Source organism: Puma concolor, chromosome E2 (assembly GCF_028749965.1).
Source record: "Puma concolor isolate L17-30 chromosome E2, mPumCon1.1.hap2, whole genome shotgun sequence".
In the NCBI taxonomy this organism is placed as follows: Eukaryota; Metazoa; Chordata; class Mammalia; order Carnivora; family Felidae; genus Puma; species Puma concolor.
The window spans coordinates 32084916-32100370 of record NC_141681.1 but is presented as its reverse complement, the minus strand read 5'-3'; positions in this window follow the sequence as shown (position 1 = coordinate 32100370).

The following is a 15455-nucleotide window of genomic DNA, read 5'->3' as shown; positions in this document are numbered from 1 at the left end:
GATGCTCTAGGGAAGACTCCATTTCCTTGCCTTTTCCAGTTTCAAGTGGCCACCCTCATTCCTGGCTTTTGGAGTCTTCCTCCATCTCCAAAGCCAGTGGTGGCTGAGCATTTCTTGTAGCACCATCTCTCTGGTTCACTCCTGCCTCCTTCTTCCATTATTAAAGACACTAGTGATGACATTGGGCCCACCCAGATAATCCAGGATGATTACCAGCATCCTTAACTCCACCTGCATAACATAACATATTCACAGGTTCCAGGGATTATGATGTGGATATCTTTGAGGGGGAGGCATTATCCTGCCCATCACAACCTGCAAATGTTAAGACTTTTTTGTAAGGTAGGTGTTATTACCCTCCTTTTGCACATGGCAAAGAATTAAAAAGACTTGCCCGAGCCTCACAGCTAAAGTAATGGCGCAGCTGGAGATGGAATGTGGGATTCCAAAGACTCCTTCATTCTTTCCTACCTGGACCATAGTACTTCCCTGGTCTGTTCACTCAATAAATAGTAATTGCTGGGGTGCCTGGGTGGCTCAGTCAATTATGTGTCATGATCTCATGGTTCATGAGTTCAAGCCCCACATTGGGCTCTGTGCTGACAGCTCAGAGCCTGGAGCCTGCTTCAGATTCTGTGTGTCTCTCTCTCTCTCTGCCCCTCCCCAGCTCACACTTGTGTGCTCTCTCTCTCTCTCTCTCTGTCAAAAATAAATAAAAACTTAAAAAAATAGTAATTGTTGACCACCTACTATGGTATCTCTGTGAGACACCATTTTGGGGGAGGGTTGGAAAACAAGGGAAGAAAAGTAGGATGTCTTAATAGAAAGACAGGATGGTGAATAATTACGTTAGGAATTGCACTGTCCCTGAGAAGAGGAGACTCGGTAATTCTGGAAGGCTTCCAGAAGGTGGTGGGGCTGGGGCTGCCTCAAAAGGAGGTGCAGGAAAATTGCTCCATTCCTTCCAGAATCTTCTGTGTATAAGTGGGGGGACTGCACACAACGTGTGCCCTCAGTGCCTTGGGAAGCCCATCCCAGGGCAGAAGTCTCGCTGCTTTCCAAACCTGGCATTCAAGGTGACTGGCCCTCCCAGGGTGACCGGAGGCCTCACCAAATGTCTACCAAGGTCTTTTCCCCTTGAGTTTGGAGCATGATGCGACGTTGTGTTTCCTTTATCCCAGATGCTAGCAGCCATGGTGAGAGAGGCAGCTCTATTAGCAAAGCCTAAGACCTGCATTTCACAGATGGAGACGGAAAAGAAGCCTCCTTTCCTTTTTCTTTTCTTTCTTCCCCTCTCTCCATCCCCCCCTTTCTCCCTCCTCCCTTTCCTTTCTTTTCCTTCCCTCCTCTCTTTCCCTTTTCTTTTCTCTCTGGCTTATTTCTTTCAAAAGGGAGGCTGGAAGAAGGAGCTCATTATGGGTGCTCTATGTCCTTAGGACTCTCCTGGGAGCCTCCTCCATCTGAACGAAAACTGTGGTTCTCAGCCTGGCTTTCCCGTTGTGATCACAACTTCTGCAGGGGGTCCTGGCTTGACCCCAGGTCTGGTGAGGCCTACAGCACAGGAGCAGGAGAGACTTCACTGTCCCCTTACTGCTTTCCCCTTTGCTGGTTCTGGCACGAAGGGAATTCCTGGAGGGTAAAGGTCCTGTCCCAGAAGTGAACACCACATCCCAGGAGGAAGTGCACCTCTGGTCCAACGTGTGGGTGTCAGGAAAAGATGGTGACAAGTTATAGGAAGGGGACTTGGTGTCTTTCCTAAACCTTGAGGAACCTCCCTCTGTGGATTATGGGAGAAAGGTGACATTTAGTCATTGTGTTTTCAGGGGCACCTGGGTGGCTCAGTCAGTTACGTGTCTGACTTCAGCTCAGGTCATGATCTGGGGGTTTGTGAGTTCAAGCGCCACGTCGGGCTCTGTGCTGACAGCTCAGAGCCTGGACCCTGCTTCCGATTCTGTGTCTCCCTCTCTCTCTGCCCCGCCCACATTCACACTCTGTCTCTCTCAAAAAATAAATAAACATTAAAAACAATTAATCATTGTGTTTTCAGCACAGTGAGTAAGGTCAAAAGAAGGCCTAGAGAACTTTCGAGAAGAAACCCAGGAGATCTGGAATGAGAGACAGAGGGAAGAGAAAGAAAGAAGAAATGGCAGGCAGTGAGGGCAGAGTAGGCCCACAAAGCCACAAAGAAAGAGGGAAGGGCCCTCAGGAATGACAAAATTTTTAGCTAGGAGGAGGGGTCTAGAAGAAGAAAGCTGGCAGGCAGGAGGACTTGAAGATGCTCTTCTGGAAGTATTTGCAGAAGGCTATGTTGTCATCAATTGCCATCTCAAACAGTGTGGGGCAGCGGAGATTATGGGGGCATAATGGCATCCCTCGGTGTCAACACTGGGTGTACTGAGCTGGAAAGAAAGCCAAGAAGTGACTCACAGAAGATCTTGCAGTTGGAGCTAATAGATGGCAAGGCTGGGGCCACACAGCAACCAGAACAGTTTTAGAGAAACCACTGCGGGTGGGGGCTACTGGGGTGGGGCTCATGTTTAGCTCTGGGGTCTATTTATCATTGAGCCTTCTTGCTGGTTAGTTCAGGGCCTGCAGTCACAGCAGAAAGGCAGAATCTCAGTCATTGTCGTCCTGAATAAAACACAGTTGCCAAAATCTGCTTGCAGAGTAGGAGGCCCTATACCCTGGGAGGAAGGGGACCACAGAGCAAAAGAAGGTCTCTGGGAAAGGGAAAAAGAGGATTTTTCAATTGATAGAATTTTGTTTCCCCCATGGTACCAAGCAGAAGCCTTCGCTATAAGGTGGTTTCCCAGATTTCAGCTGATTGTGTTTTCATGGTTTTGGACCAAATCCTTGCACTATGTACAAAGGGCATGTTTCTTCACTATCCTCAATCATCTCCCTGTTTCACTGGCTTATTTATTTTTAACTGGCTTTTTAAAGCTCATTTTATTTAAAAGGGAAATGTTAGGTCGGTAGGGTAACTGCAAAATGAGTATCACTGACCACAGAGAAAAGCGGAAACAGAGACTGAATACACTGGATATGAAACAATGTGATTCCATGATAGGTACTTAGAATTTTTGCTGAAGGTTCTGTGGCTGAGCTCTGGTCTCTGCCAAGAGGGAACTTATGAGTTGTGGAGAGTTATTTAAGACAAAGCTGCTCCAAATAGAATCCCCCCTCCCCGCCCGCCACCCCCTCCCCCCCCCCCCCCGGGTTAATTAACAAGATAAAAAGCAAAGTGATACAAAAGCAACTTTCTCACCCCATAGGATTCACTGTTGTGTCTGTGTGGGGCACCCAAAGTAACATCTCCAATGCAAGTGGTGAGTATCCGGTATTGTGGGAAATGTTGCCAAGAGATGTCTTAGCACAGTTCCTTGGAGAACAGCCTGAGGCAAAGCTTACATGCCAGGGTTTTCTTAGAGAGTACAATACCAAGGCATCAAGAGTGAGGGAAAAGAGATCCCGAGCAAGGTTGGGGGAAAAGCCAATACAAGCGGTGTATCATTGAGTTTGCCACAGACTCACAACAAACACAGTCAATCTCTTGGTCATGAAGGACATCCCTGGAAAATCTATGGAATCATTATAGTTGGGAACTGTCTTTTGGAAGAAGAAAGGGTAAATAATTTATGTGCAGACTCCTTGCTGCCTTTTTTCTCTCACTGGATGGAGTTTGCGTCACCAAGCGTTCACTCATCAACACATCTGATTTGGGTTGCGCCTTTGGACTCTGTGCGTCCAATCTGGTTAGACCTGAGCATGGAGCACAATTAATTAAGAGATTAGGTGATGGTAGCGGTGGCTGAGACAGCTCTATTTCTTTTTCTCTACGGTGACGGAGTGAGGCAAATAATGCAAGAGGCTTCATCTCATGCTGAATTTCTGTGGATCTGAGCAGATTTTGACATCTGTTTCCCCTTTTGTGGAATGAGAAACCATCACATGTAATGCTGGGGCTTCTATCTCATGACAAGATTCCATGGATCAGATTGGCAGGAAGGGCCAGGCAAATCGAATGAGGCCCATCAACCCGTTCCTGCTCTGGTGTTGATGAAGGTCTACTGGCTATCATTGAGTTGTATGAAAACTCGTGGCAAGAGGAAATGAGTAGAGATATAATTAGGTTTATGTGGCAAATTATCATTTGAGAGAAAGAGAATATACCTGCTTTTCCAAAGCTCATTATAACTGGAAGAGTCTGCCAAAATCATCTCCTTTAATCCCTTCGTTTTATGGGAGGAGAAGGGTGACATTAGCAAGATGACAGAATAAGAAGTCCTTGACCCTCCTACCCCCTACAAATACAGCAAGTCAATGACAATTTGTGGACAAATTCCTTTTGTGAGAAATCCAGAAATCAATTGAGAGGCTCCAGCACTGTAGCTGAGCACAAAACTATCCGCATTGAAAATTCAAGACACCTTCATGAATTTCCATAATTCCTCCTCCAGCACAGTGCCATAGGATTGAGAGGAAACCCTCCAGCTCCCAGCTTCTCCTTGGGGGAAGAAAAGAGTTGCAAATTCTGATGAACTGGCCTTAGTCTTACTTGTCTCAGACGGCTGATGGGACCTAGTATACTCCAGATCCCCAGGGGAGGAGCTAAGAACAAAAAGGCAGGTTAGACTAGCACAAAATTATAGACACCTCCAAAATCCCTGGCCAGGCTGATTGGTCTGGGTGTTCTGTATGAGGCCAGTCCATGAAGACTGGGTAATGTGGCTGTGTCTAACACAGTGATACTACACAGAGAGTCACGGAAAGTGAGGAACAGGGAAATGGGTTCCACACACAAGAACAAATCCTCAGACATGAACCCTAATGAAATTAAATTTATCTGATGGAGAATTCAAAATAGCCATCATAAAGATGCTCAGGAAGGTCAGGAGAACACTTTGCATGAGCAAAGTGAAAATTTCAAAAAAGATATAGAAAATACTGGAAGTACCAAAAATTAATCAGAGAGCTGAAAAATACAGTAACTAACCTGCAGTATTCACTAGATGGGTTCCACAACAAATGTGAAGATCTGTGCCCACAGCTCTTCCAACACTGAGCCCAGTGCATGAAGCCCTCTAATACACTGTCACCACAGGATGAATGACCTTCTCTACTTCACCATGAAATGACATAGCATTAATCAGAATTACATCTCCAGCTTATTACTGTGCTTAATAGTGTATTCAGTGTGGATTTAATGCTAAAAGAACCATGATATAGAAGTAAGAAATTAAGGTTGCAAACCTGTGTTTATTCTGTTCTGAGCTTACCATTCTAAACAATATATTGCATTGGTTTAAATTATATATTATATTATATTATATTATATTATATTATATTATATTATATTATATCATATCATATCACATTATATTACATTACATTATATTCACACACACACACACACACACACACACACACACACACACAAACACACACACTTTTTCAATTGTCAAACTGTTCCTGGTCATGGGGAACCTGGGTGTCTCAGTCAGGGAAGCATCCAACTCTTGGTTTCAACTCAGGTCATGATCTCATGGTTTGTGGGATAGAGCCCTGCATTGGACTCTGCACTGACAGTATAGCACACGCTTGGGATTCGCCCTCTCTCTCTCTCTCTCTCTCTCTCTGCCCTTCCCCCACTTGTTTTTTCTCTATATATATCAAAAATAGGTAAATAAACATTTTGTTTTAAGTTCCTGGTTATAATCCAGTCACTTTCACTTACTTCAATGACACTGGAAAATCACTCTTTAGGCAGCTTGGTGTAATATCATATAACAAAAAATCATCTCAATAAAGGCAGAAAAAGTATTTGGCAAAATTCAACATCCATTCAAAATAAACACTCTCAACAAATTAGGTATAGAAGGAATGTACTTCAATATAATAAAAGATATATATGACAGTCACACAGCTGACATCATACTCAATGGTGAAAAGCTGAAATCTTTCCTCCAAGATCAGGAGCACAACAAGATACCCACTCTCACTACTCCTTTCAAAATAGTACTGCAAATCCTCATCGGAGCAGCAATTAGGCAAGAAGAGGAAATAAAAGGTATCCAAATCAGAATGGAAAAAGTAAAACTGTCTCTGCAGATGACATAATCCTATATATATATAAAACCCTAAAAATTCCACACAAAAATTGTTAGAGTAAACAAATTCAGTACAGTTGCAGGATATAAAATCCACATACAAAAATCAGCTGCATCTCTATATATTAACAATGAACTATCCAAAAAAGAAATTAAGAAAATGATGTCATTTACAATAGCACAAAAAAGAACGAAATATTTAGTCATAAATTTAACCAAGAAGGCAAAAGACCTGTACACTGAAATCTATAAAACACTACAGAGTGAATTGAAGAAGACACAAATAAATGGAAAGATATTTCATATTTATATATTATAAGAATTAATATGGTTAAAATGTCCATTATGCCCAAAGTAATCTGCAGATTCAATGTACTTTCTATCAAAATTCCAATGGCATTTGTCACAGAAATAGAAAAAAAAAAAATCTTAAAATTCATCTAGAACCATAAGAGGCCCCAAAGAGCCATTGCTATCTTAAGAAAGGTGAACAAAGCTGGAGGCATTACACCTTCTGATTTCAAATTAATTATATTATGAAGCTTTAGAAATCAAAATGGTGTGGTACTAGCATAAAAACAGAAATAGAGACCAATGGAGGGAATAGAGCACCCAGAAATAAACCCATGCGTATACAGTCAATTAATCTTTGACAAGGACACCAATAAGACAAAATGGGGAAAGGATAGTCTATTTAATAAATTGTGTTGGGAAAACTGGGTATCAACATGACTGGATATCAACATACAAAACAATGAAATTGGACCCTAACACTCTACACAAAAATCAATTCAAAATGGATTAAACTCTTAAATGGAAGACCTCAAGCTATAACCTCCTAGGAGAAAGCACTGGGGGAAAGCTCCTTAATATTGGTCTTGGAAATGACTTTTTTTTTTTTTTGGATATGATACCAAAAGCACAGGCAACAAAAGAAAAAATAAACCAGTGGGTTTGCATCAAACTAAACAATTTCTGCACAAAGAAACAATCAACAAAATGAAAAGGCAACCTACAGAAAGGGAGAAAATATTTTCAAACCATACATTGATAAGGGGTTAATAGCTATAATATACCAGGGATTCACACAACTCAATAACAAAAAAAAAAAAATTCTAAAAAGCTGATTTAAAAATAGGCAAAGGACTTGAATACACATTCTAACAAAGACATACAAATGACCAACAGGTAGATGAAAAAGTGCTCCACATCACTAATTATGAGAGAAATGCTAATTAAAACCTCAGTGAGGTGTCTCCTCACACCTGTTAGGGTGGCTGGTATTTAAAGAAAAAAAAAGGATAGTAAGTGTTGGTGAGGATATGGAGAAAAGGGAATCAAAATACACTATTGGTGGGTATGTGAATTGGCACAGACTTTTTGGAATGCAGTATGAAAGTTCCTTAAAGGTTTAAAAATACACCTAACATTTGATCCAGCAACCCCACTCCTGGGTATTTATCCAAAGGAATTGAAATCAAGTTCTCAAAGAGATACCTGCACTCCCCTGTTCACTGAAGCATTATTCACAATAACCAAGAGTTGGAAAGAATCTAAATGTCTATCACAACAGATGAATGGATAAAGGAAATGTGGTATATACATATAATGAAAGGTTATTCAGCCTTACAAAGAAAATGCTGTCATTTACAACAACACACATGGAACTGGAGGACATTATGCTAAGTGAAATAAGCCAGGCACAAAACGAAAAATACTTCAAAATCTCAGTTACTTGTGGAATCTGAAAAAGTTGAACTCAAAAGCAGAGAGTTACCAGGAGCTGGAGAAGAACAAAACAGAGAGTTGACAGTCAAAGGCACAAGGTGCCAGTTATACAGGTAAATTCTGGAGATCTACTATATAGCATGGCGACTATAGTTACAGAATACTGTGCTGTATACTTGGAAGTTGCTAAGAGGGTAGATCTTATGTTATGTTCTTACCATAAATAATAATAATAATAAAAATAATAATAATAAAGGTGGGAGGAAACTTTGGGAGGTGATGGATATGTTTATGATGCTGATGACAGTGATGTTTCCACGGGTGTATACATGTGCTCAAACTCACTGAGCTGTATACATTACATATGCACAACTTTTTCAGTGTCAACCATACCTCAATAGAGTAACTTAAAATAGAAAAAACCCAGGGCGCCTGGGTGGCTCAGTCGGTTAAGCATCTTATTTCAGCCCAGGTCATGATCTCGCGGTCCATGGGTTTGAGCCCCGCATCAGCACAGAGCCTGGAGCCTGCTTTGGATTCTGTGTCTTCCCCTCTGTCTGTACCCGCCCCCCCACCTCCCCGCCCCACCCCTTGCCCCCCACTCACACTCTGTCTCTCTCTCTCTCAAAAATAAATAAACATTAAAAAAATAGAAAAAAAATAGTTGGGAACAACCAAAATGGACCATTACATAAGGGAGAAATAAACGTTTATTGTGTTAAGCCAATAAATAGAATTAGGGATATTATCTGTTGTAGTAGTTGGCTTTACCTAAATTAATATCACTTTTGAGCAGCTCAGTGATTTCTTCTTTGGGAAATTGCTTCTGCCATTGTGTGTCACCTGGATGGCATGCTGCTTATTTCTCATTGGGGAAGCAAAAGAGTCTACCTTTCCTCCTCCCTCCTCAGTACACTCAGAGACCAAAGACATGACTTAAGCTCAGCTAATCAGATGCTTTGTCCTGGGATAGAGTGAAATTAAAGGAAAGTATTTGCATGTTTGGAGGTAATGGCAGCATTCCGGCCACACTTCTACAAGAGACTTGTCCTGGTTCCATCCATGCTTGTTCAAGCTCAAGGCTCTCAACAATTCTGGGTATCCTCCCAGTAAATGTCCTCTTCTTGAGTCCATTGGAGTCAGTTTCTGTTTCCTACAAACAATCAAGGAACACTAATACTATCCCCTCAAAAGAACAAACATTGAAAATAAAATTTAAAAGAACCCAAGTTCTGGGCTGCCTGGGTGGTTCAGTCAGTTAAGCGTCCAACTCTTGGTTTCAGCTCAGGTTATGATCTCAGGGTCATGAGATGGAGCCCTGAGTCCTGCTGAGAGAGGAGTCTGCTTGGGATTCTCTCTCTCTCTCTCTCTCTCTCTCTCTCTGCCCCTCCTCCCACTCATTCTCTCTCTCCCTCCCTCTCTCTCTCTCTTTCTTTCTCCTTCCCAAAATAAATAAACTTTAAGTAAGTAAGTAAGTAAGTAAATAAATAAATAAATAAATAAATAATAAGCCCAAGTTCCAATAGGTACTTTGAACATTGGTTGGGGTAAGCAATACTAAAAGCAAATATAGATCTCTTAAAATATAAATATGCTTTACCTAGATGTCTCTGAGTTTTGCAGGAGAATGGGGGCAGGGAGTACGAAAGAATTAACAGTGTGGTTTTCCATAAGCTGCAATAAATACAAAAACACTGTAGTCAAGACAGAGGGGCTGTGATTGATTTATTACATTATGGTTCCTTAAAAGTGTTCCATTGCCTTTTTAAAAACCATCCAGTCATTAAAAAAATCTTTGTGGATACAGTTTCCAACGTTGTTATAAGGGACTCTTGACAGGCCTTCATTTTTAATGGCACTGTTATAAACAGGACCCATAATGATTCTGTTTAGGAGGACGGTTTAGAGGCTGGTGACTAAACAGAGTCCAGGCTTACGTGGTGGCCTCGTGCAGAGACTGAGTCTGAACTTAATTTGTATAGAGTAATTGAGGAATTTTGCTTTTGCAGTGTGATGCTGACAATACTTTTTAAAGGGGGACAGAATACCAAACAGGGCTCAAAACTGCGTTTTCCCTTTTAAATATGAAAGACAAGGAAAAACAACTGAAGTGTCAGATTGTCCTTAAACATCCAACAGGAAGAAATTGTACTTATATGCAATTCAAATTGGAAGGGAAAGATTGCGCCTCAGGCCAACTGAAGGGAAAATGCTGGTTTTCTAATTTGTAGCAAATGGAGATGAGCTCTCAGCTGGGTTGGCCAGGGTCCCCAAGAGACCCGGCAGCAGGAAAAAGATTGGGGGGTGTGACGAGGGCTGCATTTCGGCCAGTGCTGCCTCTTTCTGCCCACCACCCACCGTAGAGAACGTGTAAGAAATCCAGGCTCCCTCCCCCACCAGAGCATGGAAAATCCCCATTGTGTTCTAGAAATAAGTGTAAAATGCAAGTGCTTACACCTCAGTTCAATTCCACATTTACTGAGCGCTTACTTGGTCCCTGGTACCGTGCCAGACATTGTTGGAATACAGAGGTGAATAAGGCATAATATTTCCTGATGAGTCAGGACCACAGGGAAATAGGAACAAGGCAGATAACAGAAGTGCTAAAAAGGGTAGAGGAGACATCTGTTGTTTGTACCTGCCCAGCATCCCCTCTTCTGGGAACAAGTACCTTAATTTTCTTTAGGTGAATGGCTCTTCCATTCAGAAGAAGCTGATTCCTGCCTTACTCCATCTCATGTCTGGCCTCCAGGGAAGGGCACAGAAGCAGGATCTGAACAATCAGAGCATTCCCCTCCCTGGCCCTAGTGGTCAGTGCAGGCATGGATGCTTGGCCCAAGCCAGGCCAACAAAACTCAACTCTGGAACGCTGGTGGCTGAGGTATTAAGGAAAAGGTGCTGAGTTTTCACTGGGGCTGCTGAGCCAATGGATTCAAGCCTAGAGCTGTTGGTAATCACGTTGACCCTACATGAAAAGTGACCATGTCAGAACAGCGACAGAGAAGCACAGAGTTTGGAGATGGACAGAGACAGTTACCTGATGAACCAGCTGAACACTTGCACCCATCTGTGCCTGAAGCCTTCTCAGTCCAGACATTTAAAAAATGAACCACCTTGGTTGTTCCTAGTTCAAGCAGCATCCTGTGCAAAGGAGGAAGTCAGAGCTCCAGGAATCAAGCATGGCTATATAGCAGATGGCATGTGAACTGGTTGAAGGCCTCTCTATCAAAGGTCATGTGCCTTTCATGTCCTTGAGTCTACTCTGGGTCAACTGGCCACAGGGGGTCCTGAGAAGTGCTTTGCCTTGGTTTGTGTTGCATGACCCTGTGTGCTGGTCACTTGCCCCAGTTCTCTTAGATCACTTACCTGCCTTGCCCCACCCTCTTCATCTTCCATAATTTGACTCCTGCGAATTGCGCTATCCAGGCTTCCTCAACAACAGGCTTCTGGTAAGAGTCTCGCGGGAAGCCCCAAAGGGAGACTGATGAGTAAAAGAGGAGAAGCTAAAGTGTTTATACTTTATATAAAGTATTTATACTCCTCTCTCCTTTGGACTTCATCTTTGGCAGGAGCTAAGGATCCAGCTCCCACCAGATGTCCCCACCGTGGCTCCAGTCCCTGCCAGGTGGCCCTGGCTCTGAGGCACTGGTAACACCTGGTCCTCCCTTTGTCTCTCCAGCTCTATGATCAGAGCGACTTCCTGCCATTGTTAACTCTGGGTGGCTTCGCCAACCCCTAAGTCTTGGGTGTTAAAGACAAGCACCAAACAGAGACAGTCAGAAAGGCTGAAGGGGGATTTCTTCTCCTGATGGAAGTTGGTGGTGATGTTTGAAAAGGCGGTACTTTTGTGCCACATCAAATCACTTCTGCCACCTAAATATCCAGTTGTGAACCCTGGAGGTACACATCTCGGCTTTGGTGGGGACAGTTTGGGTCAGAACAGGGTTGCTTGCAGAGAACAGAAGCTCAATTAAACTAGCTGAAATGAAAAGGATTCTATTTTCAGAAAGCAGAACTGACCCCCCTCACCCCCTTTCTCTCCAGAAGGGTGTCTCTGCTCTGCCTGGAACAGAATCCCTACTACCCTGAACTCCTATCCCTCGCATCCAGATGGCCTACTAGGTCCAATGACACCTACTAGGGACCCAGTAACTCAGTCCTGAACTTGGGGAAAGAAAATCCTATTGGCCTAGCTCGGTGAGGAATCCAGCTCTGACTCAGCTAGCTGAATAGCTCCGGAGTGGTGTGACCTCTTCGGGTAGGCACCCTGAAACTACTGAGCCTTGGAGGGATGCTCCAGTGGCTGGGAAGCCACTGTGGAAATTAGGAAATAAGCTCTGTCCAGGGTACTCTGGGAAGTCACTAGCAATCTGAGGAGAGCCTGAGGCCTTCGGTCGCTGTGGATCTCAGAAACAGGATGACTAAAGCTTCAAGTCCCTGCCTAAGGTCACTTGATTCCCCTAATCAGTTGTTGATGGAGTTAGGGTTTCATATATGGTTGCTCACTTCTGAGTAGGTATGCTCACATACCAATAGGAATGCAAATGGTCTCATCTGCAACTTCTGAAAACTTATTTTTAAGCACATTTTTTGGGTTTTTGTTTGTTTTATTTCCCTCTACATTGGGTTGTTCTTATAATCTCACTTTCTTAAATTCCCAGGAACAAAAGGTAACAATGAGTGACTTACACTGTGTCCTGTTTTGACTTGTCAGACCGTTCCATTCTAGGCTCAGCTTGGGATGCTTGGGGAGAAGTAATTAGAGTGATTTCAGCTAACCTTCCCACTCTCTGTTATTAATAATAGCTAAGATGTTTCAACAGCTAAAATGACAGCCCCTTTCTCCTTACTTCCCTAAGTTCCTGTTTATGTTTGCCTAAAAGTGACACGACTTTGTCCTTTTCAAAGTGGTGGCAATGTATCATTATATCTTGATCCCTCTCCGGTGATTAGTTGGGAAATTGATCCCCAGCCTGCAACCCTAACACCAACCATTCAAGAACCTGAATCAGAGACCACTCATACCAACTTTACATACCAACTCTGATCAGTGGTGGGGGCCACACAGAGAGTCGTGTTGAAAAAGATGCTAAGGTCACAGCCAGGTTGAGGAAGAATGCTAGAATCAACTGGTGATGTCTGACACTGGCAGAGAAAGAGAGCATGACATCACTCGTGAATGTTTGCCATCTCAAACCAAGGCACATCAGCATAGGTCCAGACACTATTCTTTGGAATATGTGGACAACACGTAATTTAAAAGACCCCATCAGGAGTACCACGTGGCAATGAGAAAGAATGAAATATGGCCTTTTGTAGCAACGTGGATGGAACTGGAGAGTGTTATGCTAAGTGAAATAAGTCATACAGAGAAAGACAGATACCATATGTTTTCACTCTTATGTGGATCCTGAGAAACTTAACAGAAGACCATGGGGGAGGGGAAGGAAAAAAAAGAGGTTAGAGTGGGAGAGAGAGCCAAAGCATAAGAGACTCTTAAAAACTGAAAACAAACTGAGGGTTGATGGGGGGTGGGAGGGAGGGGAGGAGAGGTGATGGGCATTGAAGAGGGCATCTTTTGGGATGAGCACTAGGTGTTGTATGGAAACTAATTTGACAATAAATTTCATATAATAATAAGAAAAAGACCCCATTAGGTCTTCACAACACCTAAATGAAGCAGGGAGGGCTGAAATTATTACTGTGGTCCTTTGAGAGATGGGGGAGACTGGGACACTGAGGGTCCCCTAAAAAAAGCCATGGAAGCAGAATTCCTGTGCATGTGACTCCTCCTGGGAAAGAAGACCACAGAGGTAGGGGACCAAGCCCAACGCGTAACATCCCATAGTATCTTCTCATTCTTCTCTGTACTACAGTGCTCTCATAAATTAATTAATCATTTAAATAATTGAATTAGGCAACAATAATTATGGAAGGCATGCCCATTGCCCTGCCTCCTCTTCCACACATGGTCTCTGCTGCATCCTGCCTCATGCTCCTGCTCGCAATGTAGCTGGGAAATAGTCTCCAGGACACTTATATCCTCATGTAAGTTGGAGGCATGGATCACACTGTCATTCCTTTTTACTCCACAGTAACCTGCCCAGAGCTGTGTATGTAGTGGTATTTAATAAGTGCTTATTGCAAGCACCATCACCTCTGGGGCATTCAAAGCAAAATGATAAACTAGGACAGTCCCTGGAGGCCCCATATTCATCCCCAGGATCTTCTTACCAAAGGGGAGAGCATGCAATCAACTCCTTCCTGTTTACCTTAGTATTTGTTTATTGCTTTCTGAGCCATCCCTCCCAGGGGTGCTGATGATGTGAGATCATGACAAAGAGAGATGGGCTTACATGGGTGCTCTCACCCCATTTTAGATCACACAAATCTGATGAAGACTGTGGATTCTCTCCTTTCAAAATTTGTTTCTGCTGAGGATGACAGGTACCCAGCAGATTTAACATACCAAACAAAGGCCATTTGTTGACTGCGATATCCAGATTTAGAAGGGGCATGAGTGAAACTGGCCCAAGAGATAGCCAAATCAGTGAGTGCTGTTGGCATTGTTTTGGGGTCCCTCTCTCTGGCTGTCACCTTCACTTCTGACTGATAGCTTTTTCCCCCCTATTGCTGATGGACTTTTGCTATATGATGGAGACGGTGGCTGAATCCTCATACCATCACCCAGAGAAGAAGTGAGCTCTTTTTCTCCAGATCAGTTAGGAAAACTCCAGAGGAAGGACTCTGATCAGCCCAGCTGGAGTGAGATGCCCACCTGTTAAGTGTGACCAGGATGGCAATGACTGATTTAATTATGTCCCACCCTTTTTGTGGGCTCTGTCATCAAAAGAGGAGGTGACCTCTCCAAGCTTTGTAGTAAGCCCAGTAGTCACTCCCAAATCTACCTGTAACAGATCCTTTCCTCCAAAAATGCCCATGTTCATATATATATGGAATTTTTGACATAAAATTTCAAGGAGTTGATAGACCCTTCAAGTCCATTCCAGGACCCTAAGTTAACCTTGTTTACACACACACACACACACACACACACACACACACACACACACACACAATTTGAATTGCTAATGGAAGAATTCCAAATGGCTGACAATATGCTAGGGCAGAAGCCCCCCAAGTAGCTCCTCAAGTCCCAACTGCCTTCATTCCCCTAATCTACCCCCTGTTCAGCCTGCCCTGGATTTTCCTGCCACTTCCTCTCTTCCTTTTCTCCTTCCTGTCACTCTCTGCCCCAACCCCTGCCAGGACAATGGGAAGCCATTTCTGCGCAGGGACACCTGGAAAGAATGACGTGGTTTCCACCAAAACTTTGAGCATCACCAGGGAGTTAAAGCAGTGGCACTGAATTGCAAATTATAGTGGTAGGTAGAGTGTTGTTCTCAGAAAAGAGGTTGTGGGTTCTTTAAAAAAAAAAGGGGGGGCGCCTGGGTGGCGCAGTCGGTTAAGCCTCCGACTTCAGCCAGGTCTCGATCTCGCGGTCCGTGAGTTCGAGCCCCGTTGTCGGGCTCTGGGCTGATGGCTCAGAGCCTGGAGCCTGTTTCCGATTCTGTGTCTCCCTCTCTCTGCCCCTCCCCCGTTCATGCTCTGTCTCTC